General features: G+C 41.3%; 1 protein-coding gene across 7 annotated transcripts in view; it reads right to left on the bottom strand.

The window, feature by feature from the left end:
• robo1 (roundabout, axon guidance receptor, homolog 1 (Drosophila)) overlaps positions 1-20,850 on the bottom strand; it is a 222,821-nt gene that overhangs the window by 91,545 nt on the left and 110,426 nt on the right. The gene's annotated exons all lie outside the window — the stretch shown is intronic.

Raw genomic sequence — 20,850 nt, forward strand, 5'->3', positions numbered from 1 at the left:
GATGATTCATTTGGAGCCGAACTTGATGAAAATTATTTTGGTCCCAAGAGAACCGAGCAAAACCCAGATAATAAAAAGAACAAATAAGAAAGAACACTGATTTTAATTAGAGATGTTTTGTCAATGCTACTGTCTCAGCTGATGTCCTCACCCATTCAAATACTCGTCAGTATTAAGCAGACAGCTCGCTGAGTAGATTATGCATAGAGAAAGGTCTATAATTCTCCACAGATGGAGAAAAATGGGATCAATTTTCGACTTTTTCTTCCCTCAAAATCAGGCCCAGTAACACTACTTCATACTTTCCTTTTTTTTTTAGCAAAACGTTTCAAAAGCCTAACACAGGAGGATGACTAACCCAGTGCACAATACAAATTAACAAACCTGCCTGTGATATTTTATTTATAATCATGCACAGAGCTTTTCAAAGACTAGGTGCTAATGATACCAAATGATGTCTGCAGCTATCAGATTCATCTAACTTAAAAGCTGGTGTGAAATGGAAAAGAAAAGAGATCTAAACAAGGAATCATCAAAATACATACACAATCGACGCTCCGCTGTGGTTGGTACTAGACTTGAGGTAATCGCTGACAAACATAATAACAAAGAGATGATGATCTAATTAACTTAAGATAAACACAATGGTAGAAGCCCAACTGTGATGCCTGAAGTGGGCACAGTACTCCAATTACACATTTGGGCTTTTTAGGTCAACGCTCAGTAGTATGGCAAGGATTTAACTAATATTCAATTACACAGTGGCTTAGTTTTTCATATAAGCCTGCAGATTTAGCTGTCACTCAGAGTTTATTTCCAGCACGTAAAACTGGAAATAAACGGACACAGTGTTTTGACCAGGTCAGATGTGTTTAGCCTACAAAGATCCTGCATCCTGCTTGCATTTCCTGGTACACAAGCGTGCCATCAAACCTGTTTACAAGAGGTATTTTCCCACAAATATCAAAATATCTGTTTTACTGCCAAAGTGTCAAAAAGACAGAATCAAGTTGCGGATTTGGTAAACAGCACTATGAGTTCTACAATGCAGCCATTCTTAAGTAATGAATTTGAAACGTTATACTTGAGTTAGAAGTGCAAAACATTGTGGGACTGATGACTGGAGACACAGTTAAAGAGGTGTATTGAGGTAGACAGCTTGTACCACCCCCTTCTCATACACCATTAGCCCTGGCAGTGGTGGGGTGGGGCCCCACAACTGTGGGTCCATCTAAAGAGTGCTAATCCACTGCTGGGCCATGCAAAACAGGGGACGACCAAACATAAATAAATAAGAGAGAGCTGAATCTCCGTCGACTTTTCCCATTTCAATCAAGTGCAGGGATGGAAGCCAGACGGCACGGTCACATTCAGGGGTCAGTTCAGGCCATAGCTGGACTGGCCATCGGGCATACCGGGCATTTGCCCGATGGGCCGCTGGCGATTTTTTGTTTTTATGGGCCGATGTTTTTTTGTTTTTTGTTTTTTTTTTAGGAAGGGTATATATAATGAAAGGTGTTGGATTGGCCAATTGGTCATGATCGACTCTGGGCTGGACCAATTACAGCCGAGGAGGCTGGCTGCACCCTCCCCCTTCTTTAGCAATCACGTGATTTTCGCGCATTGCATGCCGGGAACTCGTGGCAAAACAATCCAAGTACCGCATCAAATGCAAACATTTGCAGCACCGCAAAACGTTCATTCTCCGGTTCCAATACCTTCTTTTTTTTTCTTTGCCGCACAAAAAAGGAATGTACAAAACAAAAGGAGAACAATGCCGGTCCGTACAAAGACAGTCTCGACGAAAAGACAAAGAAAAGATACGAGGAAAAAATCAAAGGAGTGAAAGAGTGGACAAAAGACGTCAGCGTGCTGCCCAACTTTCACCACGCGCAGATTTATAATTACACGGTTCTTGGAGTGAGTGCATACACTCATGAACTTTAGTAACTTCAGGTCACTGCAACAAGCCCAGGTACAGTTTACCGACGGATGGGTGCAGGACCTTGAAATGCACCGTGTAGAACGAAAGACTATTGCACATATCATAAGTTTACCAGTCTCACAAATCGTCTTCATAAATACACATTCATTAACAGTTTAGGACCTTTGAGCTCAACGGTAATTAATTAGTAGTGGAAATAATTTCTGGTAGTGTAACAGTGTTTATGTGGTATTATTCCACTTGCCACAAATATCAGTGTAATGGGGAAACAGCGCCCCCCTCTCGGTGTGGCTGGCTGCAGTAATCGCTGCCAGTCTGCCGTACGAGCCATACGAGAGGTGAGTTGTATTGTTCCGCACACAATATAGCTAAGTAGTACAGACACATAAAACATGTTTGATTAGCTGACGAGCACCGAGTGTAATAAGTGCTTAGTGGACACATGTCCAACACCAGTTTTATGTACTTTTCATTTGTTTATTAATGTGTGAAACTGTATGCTAAAGCGGAATGCTAATGAGATGTTCTGCCGTAGTGTGCTGTGCGGAGTGGTGTGTGGCGAGCCTGTGCACTGATAATACACCGTTGTTGCCATTCAGGTACATCATTTGTTGTTGCTGTTATTTTATTGTATATTAGAAATTGTAATATTGCTGCAGTAATCGCTGCCAGTCTGCCGTAGCCATACGAGAGTGTGCTGTGCGGAGTGGTGTATGGCGAGCCTGTGCACTGATAATACACCGTTGTTTCCATTTAGGAAATAAAGTGGCAACGATCGATCAGAGACTCCTTGTCTTTTTAAAAACACTACACAACGCAGAGTCGAGGAGTCTGTTTGGGCCGAACTGTTGCAGCGGGATGAAGCAGAAACCGGTTACAGTAGCATTACAGAAATGTAGCAGTGACAATAATATTGTATATTGTAATCGCACTGGACAATTAGTGATACAAAACAACTGTTTTATCCTGTGAATAAAAGTATATGTTTTTGTCAGTGTACCATGGTTATAACAGAAGCGAAACGCAATATAGTGTCAGGACAATTCACTATTTATGCACAATAAACAAAGGAGCATAGCGCGACAATTTCTGTTCAGCGCCAGACTTGCTTGTAACCTATATCACCAATTATGTTAAGAAAAATGACGTATTAACTACTACAAAACTCTGACCTTTGTGGGAATGCTTGGAGCAGACTAACATGTGAGCTGGAGTGTTCTGAGACGTTATATTTGGTATATCCAGACCATCCATCAGCTCTTACTTCGGAAACATGGCTTAAAAAAATTTCACTTCAACGACGTAATCCGATAAAAAAAAAAAGATCTCTTTACCCGTCGGCTTCCTGTGGCTGTCATGCGACCGGCTATTGCAGTTAATAATAATACAACAGCTTCTTGCCATTTTTTGGGTTTCTTTTTATCGCTGTGTAACTGAGTTCAATTGAAAGCCTGCGTGCGCTAGTACCTCTTGCCACAAGTTCCCAGAATCCTTTGCGGTTTTATCCCTGAATGACGTCACATTTTCAATCTTTATCCTGGTGGGCCGGTCTCTAGTCAAAATGCCCGGGCCGATTTTTTGTCCCAGTCCAGCCTTGGTTCAGGCCCAATTAGAAAGCCCTCCATTGAAAACGGGAGTGATTATTTTTAAACCTTTCGAGTGTCTCTGCCTACTGGCAGACAAGTGGGGAACTTAGGCTAAGGAAGGAAGGGGGAGAAAAAAAACCTTTGCCCCCCCCAAACCTGCCTTTCTCCCCACACTGCCTGTCAAAATGCACAAGGTTTATAAACAGAGACAGACAGGATTAAAGGTGTAAAGAGGGAGGTCAAAGAGAGAGAAAGGACCTCCAACTCTCTCACTGACACATACCAGTCGCAGGCAAGCTGAGGATCATCACCAAGACCACACTGCTATTGAAAAAAAAAAAAAATACAGCTGAGCCAGTAATGTCTGGGAGCTGGAACAGACTTTATTAATTATTATCACTCATTAAGAATTCAGGTAAAATGATAGGCACCACACTGGGGTGGAAAAAAAGAGTGGGAAGGTGTAGAATGGGCTTGTGTTAGTGCTTCATATACCAAGGGAAGATTATCATGTAAATGGTATACTGTACAGTAAAAACCCTGCTTTTATAAATGATAGCAGCTGGGCCTCAGAGAGGGAGGGATGGATCCGAGCATAAGTGCTCTTCAGGGATACTATCCCTGCATTTTGTCTGCTACATCAAAGAGATGCAGCTGAAGAGCTTCCATTTCCATAGTTCAACACTGTGAGCTTCCTCTATGACATGTCCATAATGCTTTCTCCCTGACAACAGTCATGTGCATGTATGACAGCTGCACATGTTTGTGAAAGTGAATGGTCCTCTCCATTTTATATTGCCTTTCATTTCAGACATTCACAATTATTCTATTTGTGACCTGGGGAACACTTGGGAGGATTTCATTAAAACTCTGCTTGATAACACAATTCGTTTGATTAACTTAATGGCTTCCAGCTAGTTTTATGCTCTACTGTTAAACACTTATTAACACCGTAACTTCCCTCATCATCCAAAGTGTAATTCCACATGGAGAAGTATGCATACCACAACAAAATTTCAATATTTTGGTGCCAATCCCTGTCATTTTCTCAAATGTGTGTTGACACTTATTTGGATTAGGATCAAAGGAATAACAACAACAAAAACACAGCTGGGTGGCAACTGTTGTAGTTCAGCATGCAGCATGCATGATTGGTGAAATTACATCCAAGTCAATTTATTCTCTTTCTACTTTAAACACTGTAGAGGTAATACGGTCGTCACTCGCAGGTCACATTGTGCAACTGTCCACATCAGACTACTTGTCTTCTGCTTGTCTAGTGCAGAGATGTTTAATTCTGTCAGCCAATTACAGGCCAGTGCTGTCAGGAGATTGGTGCTGAAGCTTCCTGATGAATGCACGCATGTCAGGGATATGGATGGGTTTCATCTGGAGTCTCTCCACACGTCCAAAGTGCACATACAAACACACGCATCCACACACTTCCACACCCTCAGACACACATCCTTGCTGAAAAATGTCCCCTTGGGACTCATACATCTCACTTTGTTCCACAAACTCACTTGGGCTCGTTTGCAGAAAAAAGCCTTCAGTGAGCATCTGCTGAACACAGTTGTGCAGGAGTACAGTCTTTTAGCTTGACATCAAAGTTGACCAGTGAGTGCAGTACTTAGCAAGTATGAGAACTCACTACAGATCAAATGGAGAAATTGTATGAATAAAAAAATACTGCATGGAAAAAACAGGCAAAAGTGGACTATAATATGCTGAAACTGGTTCCCACCATCGCTTGGATAAAATATTCCATGACATTCATAACTAGGATGAAGTGTTTGTATAACCCAAATAACTGTATTTTATCCTGCTTTCTAGGTGCTGTAGCTCAGGAAAGCCCTGCAGGGATGAACAGTCTCATTCTGCTACGTACAGGCCTGCTAAGAAGAAATATGGCTACAAACTACCACCAAGTTGGAAAAACAGTTCCTAGTTCTCCCGGAAATGTATCAAATCCCTTGACCGTCTCTGCCTCCTTGAAGATATTCTTAAAATTCCACTGCCAATGAGAACCCCGTTGAGATTAAATATTTTCCTATTCCTCCACTAAATTCCTCAGAAAGGGGAGATAGCCTAGATAATACAATTGTGCATTTAATGTGTAGTCTACCATTTCCATGCAGCAAACCTTTTCTGTAAAAGCTAGATTGATGCTCATTCTCCATCTGTAGTAGAGAGGATTAGCAGACGGGCTGAGGGAGTGTCTTATCTCACCTTGCACAGATAAATCAGACAGGGAAACAGCTCTGTTCATGCACTGCTCTGGAGAGCAGTAGAGAGGAGACACAGGCATTTGAACAGAAATGCCACACACAGCCTCGACACCAGACTGTTTGTTTAAAACCTGCTTTAAGGGTTTATGCTCTGCTCTGGCTGCCCCAAGGAGCGAGTGGGCAACGGCCGTAAGCTCTGAGGTTGTTTGGAATGAGCAGAATAGTCACCTTGATCTCATCTCTTCTGACAGTTTCCACACAACACGACAAAGAAAGCTTCCTGCTGAGAACTTGGCCTAGTTTTTCTATACCTGACCTGTTTCAGATATTTATTCTTTCTGTGGAATATCCTGGCACTCATTTGCATAAACAAAATCAGAATCTTTTACCCAAACAAGAAAATACCAAACTGACACGTGAAGCTTAGTGATGAAAGTCACACATAAACATCAGACAACACTGGGTTTACGTGCTCCTCAAGGTTGCACTAACATGTACCAGGCAACAAGAATTTCCATAGTACTGTGACTGTTATTCACACTGGAGCATGCATACTGTTGTAACACCTGCAAAGACTTTAATGTATGATTCGGTATCACAGAAAAATTGAATGCTGACATTTCTATTGTGTCCTGCATGCCACAGTGAAAAGCTACAGGATTCCTACAACTTTATGGCCAAAAAGGAAAACAGTTGATGTTCAGAATGAATATATTTCTAGTTATGAGGACAGCTATAAAAACATGTGTGTGTCTGGAAGACAAAGATGGCTTTATGTGGACTTGCCTCAAGGGGAAATAGCTGGACCCTTGTGCAGGATGAAGGGAAACTATATTTCAGATGCCATTCAACCTTGGAAAGCAGTGCTGCAGAAGTTCTTGTGGCAAAGCGAATGTAAGGAATTGACCATGTCTGAATGCAAGCAGTGTGTGATCTAATCACTGCAGCAATTTTTCATGTAGCATTTTCCACAGTCACTGCCGAGACAAGCCTGTGCTGCTCATTTGTCTCAAGACTAGGAGACACTAAATGGTGAATCTCAAAGCTAGCTGTTCTGTTAGTGTGTTAGCTGAACAAAAAGATCATTTCCACTCACAATATCTATTAAGCAGTGGGCGTGTATTTGAAAGCTCCCAAGCAAATTAAAATCATTGATCTGCAGAATTATCTCCACGACTGTTAATTAGATATTTAGTCAAAATTAAGAGATACACACGAAGGTACCAGGAACCTTGAAGGAGTCATTCTGCATAAATGATGAAATATGTGTCCCCATTGGCCTGAATGCAAGTGTCATTATGGTCTTTAAAGGATTTTAAATTTCATTACGAGTCTGCTTTAACAGCTGATTAGATTTGGAATGTAACCATGAGTCATATATGGTGAAATGTTTAGATTCTAATCAAGACTGATAGGGAAAATAAATTGAGCGTGGATGCAGAAAGTGCTGATAGTGCTTTCATCTAAAAAAAATCACCATCATTAATTTTTGCATATGAAAAAGTTCTTTGCCACAAAGAAGGCACCCTCATCAAGGTGACCTCTGGGGCGTGAAACATCAATGAATCAGGTGCAAGCCAACTGTTCTATTGAAGGTGGGAAGTTGAAAGGAACTTCAAAGAAACCATTAACAAGAACAGAGAAAAAAAGAACACTCATAAGAGTTGACACCAATCAATAGCGGTCTAGGAAATTGATTCCTATTCGGTTGACCAAAAGCAGTGCTGGAGGGGAATCTTTTTTCTGAGCCTCCACCAGAGCACGATGGCCACGCAGAGCATGAATTACATTTAAGAGCAACTTGCATTGTGAACAAACTTTGTGGCGCTCAGGGATGAAAGCCAGCTGTCAGGCCACTGTGGCAACTGAGTGCTTCACCACTGAGGACAGTGCTTGTTTGCCAACAGCAAATAAGCGCCTCTGGACCATTTAGTGCCATCTCTTTTTCTTTTCTGCAAACAAAAGCAGTCTGCCACTGAGATGACACAAGCTCTTCTCAGTGGCCGCTACACTGCCAGATCAAACACAGCGCTGTATGTGGAACGAGCCCAAAGCCAACACAGTAAAGAACTCCGAACTAACCACAGTACACGCATGCTACATACTGCCAGGCCAGCACAGAGGAATTTTAAGTCCCTTCTGTTTTGGCTCATTTGTCAACCCAGCATTTGCTTTGCATGGAAAAGTCTTCATTGGTCATGAAATAAAGTTCATGAGGCACCGCAGGGTGGTACCATATCGATGTGGAATCCTGCCTACAGTAAAAAGCCTAACAACAACAACAACAACAAAAATCTGTCAATTTTGTTGCTGTTCTCACATTAAGGGTGTAGGTTAAAAAAAAGGCAACAGTTCAACTGGTCATTCATACCTCAAAATGAGCACAAACACAATTGGTTGTGCAACTTTTTGTCATATAGAAAACTGAAAAACATTCACTTCTTTAAGCAGGGTTTGTTCAATTCTACTAACTAGCAACCTATCATTTCTCTCTATCCTCCCTGGTTTTTGGCTGCTAATTCTTTCCCCAAGCACTGTGCACTGTTGTGCACTGTTGACCATGACTGTAGTGGAGGCACAGATAAAGGTAAATGTACGACCCCAGTACGCCACTCCCAAAAGTTGGGACACTGCATAAAATGTAATCAAAAAGAAAATGCAATGATTTCAAATTCATAAACCCAAATTTTATGGGTTGTAGTAAATGTCAAAAATGTGCACCTTCCATTGCTCTTCTACACACAGAATCTACAGATTATTGACACGTTTAATCCTCAACATGCATGAATAAAAATAGTCTAATAAAATATTTACAGGCATAAAATCGTCAAAAGCTGCTGTGTTTCCAGAGAGAAGAAAAACAAAAACAACTATAAAAAATAAAAAATATGACTCGAGAGTGACATCAGCAACATATCTTAGCTGCCAAGTGTTTAAACAACTTTCCAAATGCAGACACATGTAGCTATAAACACACAAGAACTTATAAACAAATGTCACACAAACATGCATACACGCGCTCTCGGAGACATGCACACATTGTATGGCAGCATGCTTATAGGCAGAGAGTTGCCAGCTGTCTGAGATCTTGGAGAGAACAGAACACCACCTGTCCCCTTATCTTCCCCTCACAAGCCAAAAGAGACTCTCTGTCCAACTGGAGCCACCTTCTTCTACTCTCTCATCCCACGCTTAATGGCAGCCTGTCCGCAATTTTCTCCTCAATAGTTTATCTCTCTTTGTTGTTCCTTCCTATCTCTCCTTTTGCATGTTTGATCTCAAAGCAGCAGATACTGCGCAATTATTTAAAATCGCATCAAGGCTTCTTTTTTTTTAAGTGGACAAGAGAGTAATTTAAATGTTGTACCTGGTGGAGATGGAACCTGATGACGTTTAGATTTGGGCTTAGGTGGACAGTTTTGCCAGATGTTTCTCCTATTGTTGCCAGATAGGAATTCGGCCATCAGGTCAGTGTCGGTGTGTGTGTGAGACAGGGTGTGAGGTCAACATTTTTCTGCCTCTGTGTTTACATTATCTCACTCCTTCACCTCTCTCCTCGCTGTGCCATTGTTTTGCTTTTGGTTAGCTGAGTCTTTGGGTGCAGACAGATTGATAAAAGGCAGACTAAAGCATGGGCAAAGTCCAACCACAGCTAAACCAAGTTTTGCTGCTTTCTGTGTACATAGCAGCCAATATGATGTCCTGAAAGAACACAAAAAGTAAATGTGATGAGCAACAGATTTTAGTCCTTAAGTCCTAAAATCAACCTTAATTGGGAAAGATGGGGTTGGGGGGAAAAAAAGGGGAAAAAAAGAAAGCGCTACAGAGCTCTTCCATAGTCTAAGTATTGATCTAGAGCACATTTTTAGTAGCAGCTTTGCTTGAAGCTTTTAAACAAGAGAGATTGTGTCAGTCTGTTTTGGTAGCTAGACGGCAGCCAGTCAAATAAAAGCAAAATGTGCAGTCTCCAGGTAACCAGCCATAGTAAGAATGTGCATATGACGGCAGCGCTAATGGGCCAGACTTCCTCCAAGGAACACACACACACACACACACACACCTTCCTGCACCTACTGTACGCACATATACATACTGAACAGGAGCACTTTAGCCTGAAAGAAAAAAAAACTAGAGGAAGAAATGAGTGATGGTTCAACCAGCTGTCTGAGAGTTATGGTCTGAATCATGGAGAGAGGCCAGGCTGATGCTTTTCAGACAACCTGAGGAGCAGTATAGCAGATGGTGGTCACCACTGGATAGCATAGCTAAAATTAACCCAACAGCTTAGCATGAATTAAGCTGGGCCTCTGGGCAGAGAACCTGCATCCCCTCAGGACTGAGGTGGGTGCTGGGTAGAAAGTACCAGGCCGACAGGGACCAAACCGCAGCTGAAGGAAGGTTTCACAAAATCAGCAGGGTCCTGTCTGTCTCAGAGCAGTTATTCCGACTCCTCTGAGGTTGAAAGTGAATTTACATAGCAGTAGTGAACCCTGGTTAATGTGATTAAATCCTGGCAACACACTGAGTGATGATTAACTTATTCTCTCCCCTCTCCATGCCCTTCCATGTTGCTTTTTGCATCTCTGTAAGACAATCAATAAGCTATTATAGCTCCAAACAGTGGGGTAAATTAACTTAGGCTTCCACCTGCAGAGTCGGCACTCTGGACTAATCCCATTGGCAGGGGAAAAACGCTACTGGATGCACAGGCCTGGTCTCAAGATCATGCGCTTCCACACTGCGATTACTGACATGACTCAGACAGCAAAGTAGCTTCTAAAGCCCAAACATTAAATAAGTTGCACTATAAAAGCAATGGAGTAAAGGTAAGGTGTGGTATAGTGCCTCTTAAAAGTTTTCCTTTCTCAAGAACAAGAAAGGAATAATGAAAGTGTTGAAAACTAGAATCAGTAAGCGTCCAATCCCGAGGTATTTTTAGGGGTTAAGGGAAGAAACCAGCTAGATCCCAACTGGTTATTGACAGCCTGTCTATCCGATCCATCAGATGTGAGCCAATCTGCTAAAGAGAACTAAGGCACCATTGACAGATTTGAATCTGATACTAGTGTAAGGTGGACAGAGAAAGAAACATAGAGAAGGCGGTGGGAGAGGGGGTGGTAGGGTAGGGAGAATAGAAATGTCACCCCTAAGCTTAACAACATCACTATGGTCATACAATACCATGCCTCAGTGAGTCACATGTCAGCTATTTCAAACTTACCCACAGCAACACTGACTACTGTTTGAATTTTGAATGGATCCTCTCTACTTTTCTCCTTTTACACATGACGTCTCCCGTCTGTCTTTTATCCAACTCTTTGCCTGTATATGGTTACACGGAGCTCCCTTTGTGTTGCTGCCACACCCTGTTTAGAAAGGTCAAAGGGGCACAAAGAAGAGGTGAGGGTGTTTCTGTTCTGTTCACTGCTCAAGCAAGCCACCCTCTTCTTCACGGTCCAAATTAGACTGTTAGATGTATATGTTTACATACCCTCCATCGAGGATTATTATGATCACTGCACATGTAATTAACCCCAAGCTGCACAAACAACATTCGCTGTGAAGCTAGTGAGCCAGATGCTTAAACATGTCAAATAAAAGCTTTCAGATACAACCTGCATAGCATTAGTTTGTTGCTGTTCCAGTTCATCCATTTCTTTTCATTTGCTTCATCATTAGTACACAATCACTGTGGTAATGGAGCCAATCCCTTCATTTGTAACATGACCTAGCATGTTGAATATCTGGGGCTTAGAAATGAACTGTTAGAATTACAGAAAGGTCAGAAGAAAAGAAAGCTTGTGGAAGAACTACATTGTGATAATGAGCATCAACTTTCATTCATACTGGTCCTATTCTTGGACACGCTCTTGTCTATGTAACATGACAAGGAGAAACTAATTTTCTCCCAATTTGTGCCTTAATGATCAGAGTAGCTACCACAGCGACCAAGGGCGATTAAATGACAAATGAATGCCATCATATATCTCCTGTTTGTTTGTCACTGAGTGATTGCAGGGCTCTGGCTTTCCATAATCAGTAGCAAGAAGACTGCATTTCATTGGCAGTCAGATAGCACAAGGCAGATTATTATCACTGTTTGGGTCGACTGCTTAGTTCTCCAGCTTTTCCTGCCTGTCACGCTCCAGGCTCAGCAACATGCTACATTTTTGATAAAATTTCAGATGTCTTTTTTTCCCCCACTTTCCCCTCCCTTTCCTTCGCAGAGGTCGTGGAAATACACATCGGTACTTCAATCTTTCTCTTCTTATCAAGTCACAGGAGACAGAGCGAGAGAAAGCAAAACAGTGAGGAAAAAGGGGAAGGCGAGAAACACAGTGGGCAGGAAAAGAGGAGATAGCAGTTTAAGAGGGAATACATATCACATAAAGGCTCGTATCACACGAGTGTGGCATAAACACTGTTTTCTGTGCTATCAGTCCACTGAAGCTGAGCAGAATCAGCCCATCTGTGCTTATACTGCCAGACAACCACCTAACTGCCTCTCAACAGCCCAACAGAAGCTAGAAATCCACAAATTACACAACCAGTTCACATATTTGTGTGCTGTCCACTTGCCACAGTTTCCTGTCACTATAATTTATATTTAATATTTTTTTAACCATTTCTAAAGTTTGTGAACATTACAGTTCAATGTAAAGGAAAAGAACTAGCAAAAAAAAAAAACCCTAACCCAAAACTTACAACTAAAAGTTCTTAAAGACTTATCAGTCTCATGTTATTTGCTTGATACATGATTCATTTGTATTTAACAGTGTATATATTATATTAGAAATATGCTTATTGTTGTTATTGAGGTTTATATATATCTTTTCTTTTCCTAAATGACCTTCTGTGTATTGTTTACATGATATAAATAAATGCTAGAAAAAGTCTGAACAGTCTGTCACATGTGCAAAATTGGTGTCTGTCTTCATGAGTAAATCACAGTATGAGACATTAGTCTTTTAAGATAAACACAAAAAATATTTACTATACTTTTTGATTTTTGGTGAAATTTTACTGGTTGTGTTTTTTACCCTAATTGTAAAACAAGCAATAAGTTTCATTCTCCCATTCATGAGAGAGTGAGAGTAGAGCTGAGGCTATCAATAGATGGTATGTTACACAGCGAAAATCCCTGGATCCTGACCTTATAGACTAATGCCTGTGCAATTTTAAAAACATTTTTCTCCATGCACGCTAGCCTTTCAACTAAATGCGAACACAGTTTTGGGTCAGTAAAAACTGACCCTTTGCAAAACTTGTTTAAGGCTGAAGAGATTCAGAAACTGTTTGCAATGCAGACAGGGAAATCTGAACTATCAGTGCTTCTGACTGGTCAACATAGCTTTGATGTTAGGTTTATATTGCCAGTGATTGGTTCCCAAATCTCTTAACAGCATGCTCTTGACACAGCTTAAGTTTTGAGTTATCGTATAGACAGAGAGCACTTGTGTGGGCAAGATTACATTTTAGAATAAAAATATTCGTGTACACTGGGGCAGAATGTGCCTCTTGAGCACACTTTCAAAACTTTGGCAAAAACCCCTAAAGTTCTGGTCTCCAAACCCCTTAATCCTCCCCAACGCCATCGTCTCGGATCGAGAAGCATGATAGAAGGTTTCAAGTGAGGGCTTAACCCAGGTTTAATAACCAGAGTGTGTCTGCAGAGCAGAACACCTCATCATATGACCAGACACCAGAATGCAGGCACGTATGAATGCGCAAGCCTCAAAGACATATGAACACTCATACGCAGAGACTCTCTGGCCAAAGGAGGGGCTCAGACCAACAAGAGATTACACCTACCAACAAGAGTAATACCCGACTCACAGCAGAAGAAGGGGAGATTAGATCTAGCAGCATGCATTCATCTAGTTCTCACCAGCACTGACGCAAGCTTTACCACCATATGGAATATAACTCAAAAAATATGGACACATTTTCATTAAAAAAAAAAAAAGAGCACAGTAAAATACACTTGCTGGACACAACTCAGTTTTTAAGAGTAGAGGAAGGGAAACTACTCTGTTATCAGTGCTGCTCCTAAGTGGTAGTACAGGACCACTGGTCTCAAGAGCTCACACACTTTATCTTATCTGTCCTAGACTAGCACTTCATAATGTTAATATCATACTTCACTATCCTGGGATCCAGCAGCTGTCCTACAAAACCTCCTGTTCTGCACTACAGCCAAAGGCGAGGATTACATCAAGATGAATAAGCAGTCACTGTGGCGACCGGGGGGTGAAGAAAAAAAAAAAAGATCTGACGCACAAGAGTTTGGGGAAGTGTCCAAACACTCAGACAGACATAGCTGTGAGGTAGTTTTGCCTTTTCCCAAGAAATCCAGAGATATCTGGGCAATGTCATCATATGTAAATGGACGGATTGCAAAAGCCATCACAGAAACAGAGAAAAGTGCTTGACGTGGACTCGGTAAGTCTGGGCTAGCTACCTCGTTAACAGAGACAAGTTATTTACTGCATGAATGCACACTGAGAGATCTGTAAGGCAGAAAGCGCCTCGTGTCAGTGTGTAACAGCTGTGTTTAGCACATCTAATGCGCTACACTCATTCTGTCTTTGTATATAGGGAGATCAAAGAGGCCAATATCTATCACACTAAAAAGACTAACCTAATATAAAGGAGTATATTGTCACCATTACAAAGTGCCTTACTCACCCAGGCTCTGTGTCTATCGTTTAATGGCGAAATTCTACTTGTGACAATCAGATAATATAGGTGATAGATACAGGGTGGGAATCAAATGGACTCTGGGTTCTCAGGTACTTTTGGAGGACACGTCCTGCTTGTCTCACCTGTCCCACATTGCTGTCAGAGATGGGTGGAGCATAAAGGGATTGATGGCACATTGAGCTTTACCCATCCCTATACACCTGCACCTCTAGTCTCTTTCACAGAATACATCACTAGACATTGTTCAGTAGAGCAGTGTACACAGACTGATGGAATTAAACATGAACACACACGCATACACACACACAGGAAATCTCGCTCTGTCGAAAGCATCATTCTTGTGTAAACCAATCCATTCATTCGAGTTTCTCTCACTCTGCAGGATGTGTGTTTCTCTTTAGGCTCTGTGCCCGTGTTCACTGTAAAACACCACAAAGCGCCTAAAACTCTGTCAAAAAGCTGCTCTGGCTCTTATCTGCTGCTACTCTACTGTTTCCCATGGTGAGCAATTTCAGCGCTTGGCCTCCGATCGTGCCAGCAGTATTAGTTTTGGTGGGGGAGGGCTGTGTGGGCGAGGTTACGCTTGCATGGTTGTGAAAACCATGTTCCAAAAATCCCCAAATCACTGTGGCATTTGACACATTTTCACATGACTGAAAGAGACACTAGCATCTTCTCTCCTTCACCCCAGGTTGCCATCACTGCTCAGAGTGACAACTCCATTTTAGGGCAGTTATGTCAGCCAATATCTGCCAGGATGCTTCTTATGAATATTTAGTGAACGTGGTCAAAGTTTTAAGGTACATATCCAAGTCACTAACAAGAACTGCATGCTAGTTCCGGGCTTGCTTGTGTATCACAGAAAATATCATCTCAAAAGGGGACTTGGGTATCGACCAAGCATAGCAAATGGATACTCCAGGTTTAATTAAATGGAATGCATTGATTTATGCAAACAGCCTGAAGCGGCAAAGACGCTAAGTTCAACAGACCACACGTAACATGCATGATAAAAATTGCTCTATGCATATATGGCTATACAGACGACTAATTGAAATGCATGTGTTGAGCATATCTCCCCTGCAGAGGTTTCACAAAGACTAAGCTGACAGTTATGTGCTGTGGGGAGTGTAATTAGACAGTAACCAGTTGCTGCCCATGTACTGCAATTTCAAAATTAACAACAGCGGACTGAAATAGGTTTGAACAGCAGTACACACCCTGGAACTATTTAGAACAAAATAAAAAAATAAACATGAATAATGAATCCAACATTTCATAGGCAACATGAATATTTTACTCTAATAGGAAATGGAGACTTTCTTTTTTTGAGGCAGCTTTGACAGCTACACATGCACACGCCATCGGGCTCAGAGATTGTGGACCGGGTCTGCATTCCAACATGAAACAGATTGGAGTGAAGGCCAAGGAGCGTCTGTGGTGTGGAGCCCACGCCTCAGCTGCATGTTGACTCACGAAGCAGACCCTGGCTGTGCCGTTTGCACCAATTTGCTCTGAACCTCCCTGAGACAAATAACTGCCACAGAGCTGTAACGCACTGCCTCCAGTCCACTGGCAGCTTGCCAGCACACGTGCTACTGGTGGAGTAAGCTATCCTGTTTTTTTTTTTCTTTTTCAAAATCAGTCAGCTCTTTCACCCTTATTCCTTTCTTTCTTCACCTCACAGTCTCATTTTGCTTCTCAAAGTTCTTAATATTTGCTGAGCTGAAAAAGGGGATTAAAAGAAGCGCAATACCCAGGCAGGGATAGCTCAGTAGGTAAAGTGGTCGCCCCATGATCGGAAGGTCGGCGGTTCGAATCCACTTAACGGCTACCCTGAGGTACCCCTGAGCAAGGTACCGTCCCTACACACTGCTCCCCGGGCGCCTGCTTAGTGGGCTGCCCACTGCTTCACTAAGTGAATGGGTCAAATGCAGAGAAAAACAAGTAATTTCCCCATGGGGATCAATAAAGTATCCATTATTATTATTATACCCCGAAAATGATAATAAAAAAAGATGGATGTGAACAAGAAGTTGATGAAATTTATAAACCCAGACCTTCTGCACTATATTGCTCCTCTCGTAATAAGTTAATGAAAGGCAAAGACCATGACAAATAAATAATTACTCTGCCATCAGGCAGTGAAAGAAGCTGTTTCAGTCACAGAGCGTGTTCCATTTCAGTGGGCAGCAGTGGAAAAATAATCACAAGAGAAGAGATGAGGAGATGGGTAAGGGCAGCGGAGAAAGAAATGTTTGACAAAGTCAACTGGAATGTTTATGTTGTGTGTCAGGTGGAGAGGATTAGTCTGAAACGTTTACAATACAAAGACCCCAACTTTTCGATATTCAACAGATGTAGTACAAGAGATGTCCTGCAAAAGAGACAGGAGGGTCTTAAGATCAGTGGGAGGTGGCTTCTTTGCCTTTGGACTGCTGCATGCCAGCCAACTGTCCTCCACTCTGCAGATGACCCTCAGGCATGGCCCAGAATCTGTCAGGATCAACTGAGCCGCCTTCAACACATCTGACGCCCTGACCTACCCCTACTAATCAGAGAGTCGGCGAAGCCAGCTGGCTGCACATGGTGACAGAGATTTCACAGCAGCATTGAGATCAATGCGATTCTGGGGTAAACTTGGCTGAAAAGAGTTATATGCTGTGGACCGAATTCAAGTAAACATCCCTTTGCTTCTGTTGTTAGTGGCTGTAAAAAGTAAACCCTGCCTCTGGAGAAAGGAATCTGTGTGTGGATATGAAGCCTGCAGCCAACCCTGTGCGGTCAGCACTGTGCAGTCAGCCAGGCCACTACACAGCAGGCCCTGAGGTTATCGCCTACTCAAGTGGAGCAGTGTGGCGTCCATTACCTCACTGTACTATCTGCACAACCAGGAAAAGGGAAATAGCTATTCATAGAGCCTCTCAGGGACTCATACACAGCATGGGTAAAACAATCTACTCTGACAGATCACAGGGTATATCGACGATTATCATTTTGTGCCTGTCTGGAAGTGATTACTTAAAAAATTATAACCATTATAAATGATTCTCTTACTTAATATATAAAAATTAATAAAGGTATTCATTTCCATTTTAGTGGAACAGTGGTAAGAAGATTCAAATAATTAACTTAACCCTTTAAAGCACGCTCCGTTCTGCATAACTATTTTTAAATCCCGGTAGCTCTGCAACCACGTAAGCCAGGGTAATAAGTTTTTTTTGCATATGAAACCGGAGGAGTTGTACTTACATCTTATGCCATCAGCCTGTCCTAGGTCAGTTTCCTTCCACATATAGCTTTGCAAAAACTGCATAAAAAGCACTTGCAGCAACAAAAACATAATATTCCAGAAACACGCTTTGCCGATCTGATCAGCTGTTTGTAACACTTCAGCTCGAACTATCCCGTGTCTGCCATGACCTGCCCGAAACCGGAAGTGACATAATGTTGAGGAAATGTAGTTTTTTTTGTTTGTTTTTTTGCCATCAGGGCCTTATGAGCCTATACTGGTGTTTTTAAAAGTTATGTTTGACTTTATGACTTTCTGTGTCGTTTCTGGGATGCTTGGAACTAAAATTGCACTGCTGGAAATGGTTTATTTTGATGCATATGCTGGTTTTTTTGCAAATTTACATTATAATATTTATTTTTCGTTTTTCCTGCACTATATAAAAATTGGTGTATTTCAAAAATAAAACTATGAAGACACTTAAATTTCCTGTGGTGGGAAACTATTTTGTGCAACTTTTTTGTATTTACAGTTTTGAGGGACAGGCATCTTAAATTTCTCTAACTAGAAATATATATTAAAAAAACGAAAACGATTTTCAATTTTTTTATGGTTTATTGCACTTTTTTGCAATTTATGTAATTACTATGCACTTAATGCATACATATTATTAAAATTTGGTCTATAATGGTTGTATTGATGTATATCAACTTAAAATGCTCCCAAAAATGGCTCTACAGCATGTAAAAATATAATATAAGCTCTGGCGGACTTGGTTCTATGGTAGGTCTTAAAGGGTTAAGAAAAAAAAATCAGTTCTGCTTCTTCTGTTCACTCACATTAAAGTAATCTCAGAAACACTTTTTACTTTTACTTTCCCCTGCTGAGTTCAGAGTCTTGTTTGCTCAGTGTTTTGCAAAGAAAAAAAAAGAAGAATGGCATTTGAAGATTTATATCATGGAAAAATAATCATAATGTTTGAAATACTTTTAGTTACAATCTTGAACAAATGGTCTTTATCACCTGGCTGTTCTCAAGCACAAAGGCATTTCATTATTTGTCGCTGACATCTCTAAAGCAAAGAAAACAATAACACAATAGGCAAAGAATTCTATCTTAAGCTTGTCTCAATGCACCAAGCAAACATGATTCATGGTAAATGGCTTTGGGTTAAGAGGCTGAGATAGAGAGATTGTGGGCTGTACTGTACATGTGGTTAATGATAAACCAAACAAACTGGGCTAGCTCTCCTAGCTGGCAAAACAGGACTTGTTGAAATGTGGATTACGTTGACAATCACTGGTGAGCACAGGAAACTGTCAAAGCCAGGGTCTTAGAATAACATCACAAAAAAATTCATGTTTTCAGCTTTTAAAGTGCTTTTAAAGCAAAAATGTTAGAGAGGGAGAACGAGGCAAAGTAAACACAATTAAACCCATGACTTCCTTCTTTGGAGTTTCATTGGAAATTAAAAGTCTGGCTAATCCCTCAACTTAACCTGAGTGAAAAATTCTATCTACTATATTGAACTCATAACAGTATCATTATGACAAGCATCTGTAATGACAACAAGGGGTAAAAAAGGGTTTATAACTTTCCTAAACCCTCATAAGTCAGATATACGTCTCAAAGTTTATTTACTCGGGAGTTTAAATGTAGCCTCGAAAAGAAATCTCAGAGTTTCTGAACTTTTTCTTTTGCTTTTCTTTTTAATCTCCAGGGTTCCATCCTGGTTGCTCCAACAACATAATTACATGTAGTTAAGCATGAACTGTGGAGAGGGGTGAGCGAGAGACACCAGCTAAGCGAGAAGGAGAGAGAGTGCTGGAGCACAGTGGCTTGTCATTATGCATCTGTTTGAACCTTATACAGCATAGACCTAAACTTGAGACTGAGCCAGTAGTGCTCTGGTCCTCGTGTTTCCCGCCAAGTATCTTGTTTTTCTACTTGAAGAATCCACCTCTGAAACAAACACAGCATATTGCCTACTACAAGGGAAAGTTATTTTTAGCACTCTGGCCTATGGAAACTTGTAAGTATACCAAACTTAAATGGTCTTCCACTTTTATTAAATTGTGCAGAATTGTAATTTTTATGTTAGAAGTTAGTTGGGAATATATATATATGATACTGATTCTCTGCAGCTCTTTGTCATTATCCTTACTTCTAAAGGAAGACCTTGACTCTCAGCTCTAAATCAGAGCATAGACAATACACTATAAAAACTTATAGTCTGATCAGCAGGCCTCGAAATGTCTTGGATCTATTGCGTCTGCTTTACATTTCAGCTGACAGTTGGGATAGAAAATATTAAAAAAGCAATCAGAGTGGGGAAGTTTTGTTACATTTGTATATTCCAGATATTCCACTAATTCAGCTTAAACTACACAGCAATCCCTTGACTGACACCTCATACCCAGTACCACAACAGCAGCCCATGCCCAATGCAGCAATGGCTCACATTCATTCACACATGCTCACATTCAAGCGCACACACCATTCTTTCTTTCCCCATCTTGATTAGATTACAGTGAGTGAGGTTGGTGACAGCCTCTGGGCACGCTGGAGGAGCGGTTGATATCTGAGCTCCTCAGCCTTCACTCTCAGCCAGTCAAGAGCGCAACGAGATAATATATCTGAAGAGCTGACCTCACCAACAAAATCAGTCTTTTAAAGAATCATGGGAACAATTTTGTCAACACCAGTCACAACTCTTAGAAAACACTTAAGGTTTTAGAAAGACTTTTTTATTATTTGTCCTGCATTGCAAGCACACTGACAGCCAAATATTAGCCTTGTTAATGTGTCACAAAGGCCTCTTGTTGACCCTACAGATGCTTAATCCACTCTACATCAAAGCTCAACTGTCATAGCACAAGCAAAGCAGACAATAAAAAGACATCGCCGATTCTTCAATGAAATGAGTAGGAAGGCTCTTTATTAAAAGATGACTAAACACAGATGCAGCAATTGCATTCCTTTTGCTATAAAACCTCATATCTATCTCTTTGACAAAAAGCAGAGGTAGGATGAAAACAGAAAGGACATTGTTCCTATTGTAGCTCATGACCACCTACCAAGGGCCCTTTAGAGAAGCATTCACCCTGGAATGATCAGGCCACTCTCCCCCCCCAAGGCTCTGCAGGCCTACAGAGA

This window comes from Astatotilapia calliptera, chromosome 14 (genome assembly GCF_900246225.1).
Source record: "Astatotilapia calliptera chromosome 14, fAstCal1.2, whole genome shotgun sequence".
Lineage (NCBI taxonomy): Eukaryota > Metazoa > Chordata > Actinopteri > Cichliformes > Cichlidae > Astatotilapia > Astatotilapia calliptera.